The sequence below is a fragment of the Gossypium hirsutum genome, unplaced genomic scaffold (genome assembly GCF_007990345.1).
Source record: "Gossypium hirsutum isolate 1008001.06 unplaced genomic scaffold, Gossypium_hirsutum_v2.1 scaffold_986, whole genome shotgun sequence".
NCBI lineage: Eukaryota > Viridiplantae > Streptophyta > Magnoliopsida > Malvales > Malvaceae > Gossypium > Gossypium hirsutum.
This window is the reverse complement of record NW_024403379.1, coordinates 1-10,202: the sequence shown is the minus strand read 5'-3', so window position 1 is coordinate 10,202 and position 10,202 is coordinate 1. Positions and strand designations below refer to the sequence as shown.

The 10,202-nt window shown below is 35.4% G+C and overlaps 1 non-coding gene across 1 annotated transcript; it reads right to left on the bottom strand.

Annotated features, from left to right (window-relative positions):
- Nucleotides 1-4,168: 4,168 nt before the first annotated feature.
- Nucleotides 4,169-4,275, bottom strand: LOC121227527 (small nucleolar RNA R71). The gene has a single exon (XR_005925119.1). It is a non-coding gene; the product is annotated as a small nucleolar RNA R71 (small nucleolar RNA).
- Between the last annotated feature and the right edge of the window lie 5,927 nt (nt 4,276-10,202).

Below are 10,202 nucleotides of genomic sequence, written 5' to 3'. Positions count from 1 at the left end.
TGGTTCAAATCCTTGCTATGTCATGGGGATGATATTCGGCCTAGGTGGATTTTGTGTTAATGCCATTGCATGCTAAATATGAAGCTTGTTAATGATGCATGTGATGGTGGATTGATGATTCTTGAATCTCCTTTTTAGCATTTTTGAGTGAGCACATATGTGCATTGGTTGCTAGATGGGGAAGAATCGGCTAGTAAGTTGTGTGCTAAGGCCGAATATAACTTTTGTATGTTAATGAGCAATGCATGTGTTAAATTGATGGAAAGGGAGAGGATGCTTTACTAGTGTATATATGTGTGTATTAGCCAAGTTTTAACTTGAAACAAGATGATATTTATAATCAATACAAGTAACCATACTTGTAGGAAGTATTAAGCATATAATCGGCCCCAACATAGACATGCATATTCGGCCATAGGAAGAAGATTTGGTGTTGCATGTATTCGGTTGGAGGCAAGCATATTGATGCTTTTGTCTTGGCTTAGAAAATTTGGCCAAGGGGGAAAATTAGCTAAAATGTTGAGTTTGATTCATGATTCCGTACATATGTGACTTTAATGTCTAATGTATAAATATGGGCTAAGTGCCTTGTGTTCCTCTTTTCGATGCTCAAATGATTAAATCAATTTATTTGTTTAATTAAGCTCAAGAGCAAAGGGGAACTAAATCCGATAAAGGGAAGGAAAAAGTGGTCGAATAGCCATCGGAATCGTTCGACAACATCCGAGGTAAGTTCTTGAGTAAGAGAGCTTAAATTAAGATTTGATTAGATCATGTTTTAAGCAAATCAAAATCATGCTCTTTGTGTGTGGCTATTGAGCCGAAATTACAAGAATGATAAGTGTCTTGTGTTTGAGTTTTGCTAACGAAAATGAAATATGAATGTGCCATGATTTGTTGTTAAATGTGCATGGTTATTTGAATGATGTCCGGGCTAAGTCCCGAAGGCTTTGTGCTAAGTGACCATATCCGGACTAAGATCCGAAGGTATTTGTGCGAGATACTAATTCCGGGCTAAGCTCGAAGGCATTGGTGCGAGTTACTAAATCCGGGTTAAGTCCCGAAGGCATTTGTGCGAGTTACTAAATCCGGGTTAAGTCCCGAAGGCATTTGTGCGAGTTACTATAACCGGGCTATGTCCCGAAGGCATTTGAACGAGGAGCTATATCCGGTTAAATTCCGAAGGTACGTGATTTGGGAATGAATGATCTTGCTGTAAAAATTTCAGTTAATACTCTAGAAACATCCCAACATTGAGATATGTTTCGTATGTGCTTGAATTTAGTTGAGCCCTTACAAATAAGTATTGCTCAGTTGATAAACGAGCTACCGGCCTTTGGCTAAGTTGATCTTTTGTGTATGTACATAAGGGTTGGTAATGTGAAGCAAGTATGATATCGAAAATTTGTGCATATGAAATTATCCGTTTAGCTATATGAATGCTATACTTTTGTTGTGCTGGAATTCCTTGCTCAAAACTTACTAAGCATAAATTGCTTACTCCGTTTCATTGCTCCTCTGTTTTATAGATTTGGTTCTCCAGCTATCGGACTCGGGATCTTGAAGTCAAAGTCGCCCACACTATCAAAGCCCCCCTTTTGGTACAATTTTGGTTGAACTTCGAAATGGCATGTATAGGACTACCCGTTTGTTGTGGGTCATGGACCCTTTGGACTTGTATAATTTTGGTTAGCCATGCGAAAATGGCTTATATATGTTTGAGTGTAATGTTATAATCATTTGGTATGGATATGGTTATTGAGAGGTGTGGATAGGCTTGACAAGGATTGGCCATGGGAATGGTTAATCACTATCATAAATTGTGCTACTTATGCAAAAAGGGCTAGTTGAATCATGGAAACTATGAAATAGGTAAAGTCTACCTTAAAGGCAGATGCTGACAACAGCAGTGATGTAGATTTGGAAATTCACTAAAAATAGTAGGAATGGAATTAAATAGTGAATAAATTATGTAAACTAACCTTGATGAATCTATTTTCATAGGAAAGTAACGAAACAATCATACGGACAGTATGTTAAGAGATATTCAGGTTCTCGTGAGACAGGGCCAGAACGGTTTCTGGATTCCCTGTTCTGACTTTGGAAATTCATTATAAATTAACCAGAGATAATTAGAAGTCATGCCATATATGTATAGATTCCTCTCTGAGTCTAGTTTCTATAGAAACAAACTACATCAGTATTGAAGCTCTGTGCAGGGAGATATCCAAGTCGTATTGCGCAAAGGTCAGTGTAGTCGATCCCTGTAACATGGGAGACTTTGACTAATAAACTGTACTAATTGGCCCAACCAAAAATTCTAGAAAAAATATGTAGATGGGAATATGAGTCTAGTTTCAGGGAAAAATCACGAAACTGATTTTCGAGTTTTGAAACTCAAGATATGATTTTTAAAGCGACTAGTACGCAGATTGCAGTGTCTGGAAATATTTTTTTATAAGGGTTTAAAGTCTGTGAACACTCGTGTTCGACTCCGGTGTCGGTCTCGGGTTGGGTTTACAGTAGCGGTTGAGCAGTGACAAGAAGAAGAAGAAGCAGTCCTCTCAGCACCATAAGACATACGACGCTGGAGTGTGAACTGTACATGCGACGGCTATCTTCCCAAGTCTTTCGTATTTCTTACTTTGTTTTCCTTGATTGAATGATGAAACGGTTGGATATTTTGTGTTGAATTTATTTGCCACCCATGATCTAATCTCATAGGTTGATTACTTGATAAACTTATTTTCTTTAATGGTTGAAGTTAATCTACATAGTTTACTGTTTTATTCAATTGTTCTTATTCTAATGTTTGTGTGCAATCCTTAGACATAGTCGACTATTCAACATACCCTTAAATTAATCTTATTCTAGAAATCTTAGATTAGTTAGACCGTGGTTGAATGTTATGAATAAGTACTCGACAAATACTTGTAGTGGACTCTAGACATAGAGTAATGGTCATACAAAAGGAAACAATACAGGATGCCATGCTAAAGGCCTATAGACATATATCGCCACCAGCAAGGTAACTTGAGATTTTTGCTTTTGAAAGAAGCATACCACTTTAGAAATCTCTGAGCAGTAAATTGATTACAATTTTGCCGAGGCATTTCTGACAGTAAGGGTAGATTATTAGCAATCCCAACCTTTCATATCAACATCGTATATCCCTTATCCTTTGTCGTAGAATCTTTGCCACACTTAGTTGTTTATTTCTTATTTATTTGTTATTCTCATAGCTATTCTCATAATTGCCATTGCATTTTTACTCTCGTTTGCCATAGAATTTCCTGTTATTCATTAATTCCACGTATTGATTACATCATTACTCTAGTAATTGCCACTGCATATTTATCATTGACTTTGTCATAGCATTAATCACATTTTAATTATAATAACTTGACCACTTTGTGCCTCAATCTGATCCTCGTGGGAACGATGCACACTCATCACTTTATTACTTGAACCGACGTGTATACTTGCACAAATTGCATATCATATTCACACTCGACAAGTTTTTGGTGTCGTTTCCGAGGATCGACAATTTGGTGAAATTTTGTTTGTTATTTACTTAGTAGTTTTATTTAACTTAGTGTATTTACTTTTACAGGTTGCAATTAGTGCAAGAGAAGAGGCATTCTTGCTAACACATAATACCTTTTTTGATCCGGAGATTATAATAACCCTACGGAGAAAGAGAAAAGAATTAAAAAGAATGGCTGGAAACAAGAATGATCTTAATGGTAATCCAAATGATCGCAATGAAATCCTCCATTGGACGTGTGGTGGATGATCGAGATAGGCCAATTCGAGAGCATATTGTTCCAATGCTAGATTTTCTGAATCCAGGGATATTCAACCCAACCATACATGCTTAGCAATTTGAACTGAAACCGATAATGTTTCAAATGTTATAAACAATAGGACAATTTAGTGGATTAACCACTGAAGATCCAAGACTACATTTACGAATTTTTCTAAAGGTTTGTGACTCATTTAGACAACAGGGTGTTCCTAAAGATGTTCTACTACTTAAATTGTTTCCATATTCTTTAAGAGATCATATGAGAGCAAGGCTGAATGCTTTACCGTCAGGAATAGTGGCATCATGAAATGATCTTTTCCAGTGGTTTTCCTACAGTATACTCCCCCAAATATGAATGCCAAGCATATAAATGACATCACATCTTTTCGGCAATTAGAGGATGAAACACTATATGAAGCTTGGGAACAATTCAAAGATTTAATTCAAAAATGCCCGATGCATGGATTCAAACATTGGACTTAGACAAAGATAATTATAATGGGTTGAATGCACATACGAGGATGGTAGTTGATGTTTCTACCAATGGTACTTTGTTGGATAAATCCTATAATTAAGCATATGAGATTTTTGAAAATATTGTCAACAATGATTATCAATATCCTACCATGAGAGTTCGGACTGGCAGAAGAACAACTGACACCATGGAACTTGATGCAATCACTTAATTGACATCCTAGGTATCTTCTTTTAGCTAACATGATTAAAATGATAAAAAATTCAACTGCAGTCCAGGAGATGAAATTAGTCGAGCTGTCATGTGTTTATTGCGATGAAAATCATGTGTTTGGCGAATGCCCTTCAAACCCAACGTCATTTTACTACATGGTTAATTTTAACTAGAATAATAACTCGTATTCTAACACTCACAAAGTTGATTATGAAGTTATAGATTCAAGAAAGAGATTATCGGGGAAGTCATATCAGTCGTTATTGAAAAAATTGAGAGAACATTATAACTGTTTGACTGGTTGAGTGGGATATTCTAGTAGAGGCCGAGGTAAACAAAATACTGGTTCAAAGGCGCAAGCTACGTCTGTAGCAAGCGTAGGAAGTGTTAAAGATAATAAGCCTGATTTTCAACAGTGTGGATGTCGACATTTGCTGAGTGCAGGGTGAAAGACGATACGTGTTTCAAATATGGTTCATATAAGCATTTATTGAGAATACCCGGAGGTACTCGAGAATGAAAAAGTTTAGAATGTTCGACCTAGTAATACTGTAACAATTGGTAGACCACCTCGTAATCCTAGAAATACGAGTAATAATCATACTGGAACAAAAGACTCTGTTGTGGGATCTAAGGCACGAGCATCAACCAGTTTACGTAATTCGAGCACGAGAGGAAGCTCAACGCCAGATGTTAATATTGGTATATTTTTTATCTTTGATATTAATGTTACTGCTTTGATTGATTCGGGATCAACCCATTTGTATGTATACACTAATCTAGTGTCAAGTAAGAATTTACCTATTTAGTTCATCGAATTCGCGGTAAAGTATTGAACCCCCTAGGTCGGTATGTGCTAGTTGATAAGGTTTGCAAAAACTTTCTGTTGATGATTCGGAGTTGTAATTTTCCAACTGATTTGATGCTATTGCCATTTGATGAGTTTGATGTGATTTTGGGCATGGATTGCTGACTCTGCATAATGCTATTATGAACTATAGACAAAGCTTATTATGTTAAAATGTTAGAATGGTGAAAGTTGTTTCGGCTATGTTAGCACAAAAATATGTAAGAAAGGGTGTGATGTGTACCTTGCGTATGTATTTGATTCTAGAGTTTCTGAGTTGAAGTTAGAATAGTTCCAGTGGTTTGTGAGTATCCAGATGTGTTCCAAAAGAGTTACCCGGGTTATCGCCTATCAAAGAAGTTAGTTTGTCATTGAGTTAGTACCGAGAACATCACCAATACCGATAGCTCCTTAAGAATGGCTCCTACTGAGTTGAAGAGTTTAAAGCACAATTGTATGAGTTGATAGATAGGGGTTCTACTCGACCTAGTTTTTCACCTTGGGGTGCACCTGTTCTATTGTTAAGAAAAAGGACAAATCTATGAGATTATGCATTCATTACCGCCAGCTCAAAAAAGTTACGATCAAGAATAAATACCCATTGCTACGTATTGATGGTCTGTTAATTAGTTGAAAGGTGCAACAGTATATTTGAAGATTGATCTTCGTTCTAGTATATAACTGTAGTACAGATTCAAGTGCAAAAATTACGTCCTGGACAAGTACAGAACTATAATTTAGATTTTAATGCACTGCGTATTATGGATTTATGTACAGAATTTAGACCATATTAATCGTTGTGTATCTATCAATGATATTTATTACTCCAAGTTTGACTGAGATGCAAGCATAAAATGTTGCAAACTTGCAAAAGTATATTGCCAGTTAGTATGCAAATTCAGCTTCGAGGTTGAACATGTTGTATCAGCCAAAGGCATCAGAGTTGATCCGAGAAAGATTTCAGCCGTTGTTGATAGGAAACCTCGAGGAATGTATCCGAGGTTAAAAGTTTCTAGGATAGCTGGGTATTACAGAAGGTTCGTAATGGATTCTCGAGACTACTACACCAATGACGAGATTATTGCAAAACATGTGAATTTTGAGTGTCTGATAAATGTCAGCAAAGCTTCAATCATTTGAAAGCATTGTTATCGAGGCACCGGTGTTAGCTCAGACCTGAGTCGGGTTAAAGAGTTTGTGATATTCAGTGATGCTTCTTTGAATAGTTTAGGTTGTGTTTTGATGCAGGAAGGCAAAGTAAATAGCTTATGCTTCTAGATAATTAAAGTCGTACAAAAAGAATTATCCGACGTACGATTTAGAACTGGAAGCTATTGTGTTTGCACACCATTTGTACTGCAAAAAATGTCACATCTTTTACATATCACAAAGTTTGAAATATTTAATATAGCAAAAATATTTGAATCTGAGACAAACGTAGGTGGCTCGAGCTATTAAATGATTATGATTTGATTATAGATTATCATCAGGGTAAAACTAATGTAGTCGTTGATGCTTTGAGCAGAAAATCTCTTTTTGCTTTGGCAAACATTGAATATACGATTGATGTTGTCTGATGATGGTTCGATCCTAGCTAAGTTGAAAGCTAGATCGATGTTTTTACGATAGATTTGTAAGGCTCAGAAATGTGATGATGCGTTTTAGCTAAATGGAAACAGAGTAAATTGAATTTTGATTTAGATTTCCAGATTGATCCGACGATTGTCTATACTTCAAAGGTAGAATTTGCATTCCGAGAAATTCAAATCTTGTCCAGAAGATTTACATGAAGCTCATAGTGGTAGCTTATTTGTTCATCCTGGTAGCAATAAGATGTACAGTGACTTGAAACAAATGTACTGGTGGCCAGGTATGAAACAAGAAATTACTAGTTTTTATCGAAATATAGTATGTCAGCAAGTTAAAACGAAACATTAGGTACCTTTTTGGTTTGTTACAGTCAGTGATGATACCGGAGTGGAAGTGAGAGTGTGTCACTATGGATTTCGTATCGGGATTCCATTGTCTCTGAGAAAGAGAGATGCAATTTGGGTTGTCGTTGATCGTCTGACGAAGTCTACACATTTTATTCCAGTACATACAAATTGTCCTCTGAGAGATTAGCTGAGCTATATGTCGCTGAGATTGTCAAATTTCATAGGGTGTTAGTTTCCATTATTTTGGATAGAGATCTGTGATTTACATCACGATTATGGAGCAAGTTACAAGAGGCTCTAGGTACGCGTTTACATTTTAGCATTACATTCCATCCTCAGACAAATGGTCAGTCTGAACAAGTGATTCAAGTACTCGAAGATATGCTTCAATGTTGTGTTTTAGAATTCAAAGGCAACTGGGAGAAATATTTACCGTTGGTTGAGTTTGTGTATAATAACAGTTACCAGTCGAGCATAAAGATGGCACTGTATGAAGATTTGTATGGTCGTAAATGCCGAACTCCATTGTATTGGACTGAGCTCAGTGAGAAAAAGATTCACGGGGTTGATTTGATTTGGGAGACTGAAGAAAAAGTGAAAGTAATCTTAGATACTTTGAAAGAAGCTTCAAATCGAAAAAAAATCGTATACAGATTCAAAACCTAAAGATATTGAATTTAAAGTCAGTGATAAAGTATTCCTGAAAGTATCACTCGGAAGAAAGTTATTCCGTTTCGGTCGTAAAAGGAAAGCTAAGTCCGCGATTTATCGGGGCCGTATGAGATTATTGAAAGAATCAGTCCAATACCATATTGTTTAGGCTTTGTCGTCATAGTTGGAAAGGATTTTATAATGTGTTTCACGTATCAATATTACCGGGGTATCAATCAGACCCTTCACATTTTTCTCACTAGTGGACGTTCAGATTCAGCTTGATATGTCATATAGCAAAAAATAGATCAGAATCAAAGCTCGAGAAGTTAAAGAATTGAGAAATAAAACCATAGGCTTTAGTGAAAGTTCTCTGGCAATAACATGGGATAAGAGGAGGCCACCTAGGAGCCGGAAGCAGCTATGAGAAAACAATATTCAAACCTCTTTTCTGGTAAGATTTTCAAGGACAAAAATTACTTTAAGGGGGAGAGTTGTAATAGCCCGTTTTTAGTGAAATCGGAACAGTGGTTTCGAGACCACAAATCTAAAGTGAAAATATTTATTTTATTATTATTTTAATTTCTACAGGATGTTAGTATTATCGATAAAAACTTCGTTAAGAAATTTTACCGTTCGCATGCTTAATTCGATAAAAAATGACTAAATTGGCAAAAGGTGCAAAACTTGAGTTCTATAAGCTAAAGGGATCTAATAGCTACGATATTAATTGGTTAGAGGATTTATGTGTAATTATACCAATTTATTTTGAGTGGACATTTATGGGACACTTAATAGGTGTTTAAATGGTTAAATTTATAAGGTTAAATAGTAATTATTAGTTATGTTAATATAATTAATAAAAGAAACAAAATGCATTTTTGGTTGGTATCCTCTTCTCCACTGAAATAGAGGGTAAATTCTTCATGCAAGGTAAGTTTTTAAGTTCGTTTTTAATGATTTCTATGTTTTTGGAGTCCGTTGTAAGCTTAATCTAGCTAGCCTGGACTAATTTGCAAACTGTTAAAAGATTAGGGTTTTTCCATGAATGTATTCATGTTTTTTGTGATGTTTGATGGAAGAAAATGAACCTTTGTTGTTAGGTAAACAACTTTTGTTGAGTGATTTTTGATGAATTGTCAATTAAGGGTTTAATTGAAATATATGAAATTTTCATGGTGAAATTGTGAAAAAAATGAATATATAGTTTTATGAGCCCATGTGAAATTCGGCTAGACTTGGGTAGGGATAAAATTTTATGAATTTTATTTTACGAGCTTAAGGACTAAATTGTTAAGAAATTAAAACTTTGCAAAAATGTGATTTTGGATGAATGAATTGAATGGCTATTAAATTGATTGAATTTATTCATTTAGATCAAGAGAACTCTTATGAATTAGATGAGGTAGAGAAGTTTGGATTATCGACTCGCTTTACACTTATGTGAGGTAATTCCTAATTTAAATAGCATTTTTCAATTTTTAATCTATTGTTTTTATTCATTTGTATTTCAGTGGAAAATCCAATGCGTTCGAAATCATCGACCAATGAAAAGGGATAGCTTCGCTATCGAATATGAAAGGGATAGATTGCCTATTGAACAATGAAAAGGGATGTGACCCATAAAGAAAGGATGTACGACCATTGAAATAGAAAAGGGATATTCGGTACGAATATGAAAAGGGATGGTGACGATCATTGCATTATGAAAGGGATGCTTCAGCTATCGAACTATGAAAAGGATGGTGACAACCATTGGACCCTTATGTGAGCTTCGGTAAGAGTTTTTTATGCAAGTTACTTGTTACTATGGAAGGTAGGAAGCATTGTATTCATGATTTGTGGAAAGTTATTTATCATGGGTTGATATTCAATTTATGTTATCAAGCACTAATTTGGATTGTTGGTATGCTTAGGCTTGTGCAAAGCTTGTATTGGAATGATTCATATGTATTTTAAGCTTATGAATTGTATTGGTAAGCTGGTTTATGAATTATGAACTTACTAAGTATTATATGCTTACATTGTGTTCATTTTTCTATGTTTTTAGTAAATCGGAAGCTCGTTTGGGTTGGAAGTTCGTTAGAGACCTATCACATTATCCATCGGCTATATCGGTAGATTTTGATGTTTTAAGTCTGGGTTATAATGGCATGTATAGGTATTTTTTTTTGATGAAATGGCCAATATGTTTGGCTTGTAAATATGACATTTTAGGTGATTGGTTGGTTATTATGTTGGCATGAATATATGGCTTGATGATTGTTAACT